Consider the following 1031-nt stretch of genomic DNA (forward strand, 5'->3'; position numbering starts at 1 on the left):
AAAAATATTGTTGAAAAAAGAAATGTTGGGGGGGGGGGGGGCAGAATATTTGGGCCCAACCGGTATGGCTCAGTGGTTGAGCATGGACCTATAAACCAGAAGGTCATAGTCCGATCCCAGTCAGGCACATGCGCAGTTTGCTGGCTGGATTCCCCAGTGTGGGCATGCAAGAGGCAGCTGATCAATGATTCTCTCTCATCAATGTTTCTTTCTCTCTCCCTTCCGCTCTGAAATAAAAATATACTTAAAAAAATATTTGGGATAATGGAGAAAGCTATTTGTTTATAGAAGAGAGAAAAAAAACCCTCATAAACACTAGAATTGGCAGGAGAAAAAAACACTTCATTAGGTTTCTAGCTGTTATATTAAATTTAGCTGTCATAATTAGAGGAAAAGGGACCATGAAAGAGCACCCAAATAACAGAGGTCAGAGAAGCTTAATGAGTACTCTCTTTCATTTTAAAAAACCTGGGGAAACAACACCTGTTTCACAGAACTAGGTCAAACAGCTCTATTAAATTAAATGAGGTAAATTCTTCCTCCCCTTTCTTTCTAAAATGGATTTCTGCTTTCAGTCCCAGTCATAGGTGGAATACTGTCACAGAATTTGAGTCCTTTTTGTGGTCTTCCTGAATCTCATTACAGGGACTGGGTGTATATATTCACCTGGATCTAAAAGACTAGTCCCAGCCCTGGTTGCTTTGGCTCAGTGGTTAGAGCACTGGACCAACGGGTTCAGGGTTCAATTCCTGGCTAAGAGTATGTACTTCAGTTGTGGATTGATCCCCTGTCCAGTCGGGGAGCATGTGGGAGGCAACCGATCAATGTGTCTCTCTCACGTGGATGTTTCTCTCTCCCCTCCCCACTCCAACCCACCCTTCCATTCTGTCTGAAAATCTGGAAAAAAAATACCCTTTAGTGAGGATTAAAGAATAATAATAATAATAATATGCCCTAACCGGCTTGGCTCAGTGGATAGAGCATTGGCCTGCGGACTCAAGGGTCCCAGGTTCGATTCCGGTCAAGGGCAC

General features: G+C 43.1%; 1 protein-coding gene across 4 annotated transcripts in view; it reads right to left on the minus strand.

Moving 5' to 3' along the window:
• ZNF3 (zinc finger protein 3) overlaps window positions 1-1031 on the minus strand; it is an 11283-nt gene that overhangs the window by 6214 nt on the left and 4038 nt on the right. The window lies entirely within an intron of this gene.

This window comes from Myotis davidii, unplaced genomic scaffold, assembly GCF_000327345.1.
Source record: "Myotis davidii unplaced genomic scaffold, ASM32734v1 scaffold901, whole genome shotgun sequence".
Taxonomy (NCBI): Eukaryota; Metazoa; Chordata; class Mammalia; order Chiroptera; family Vespertilionidae; genus Myotis; species Myotis davidii.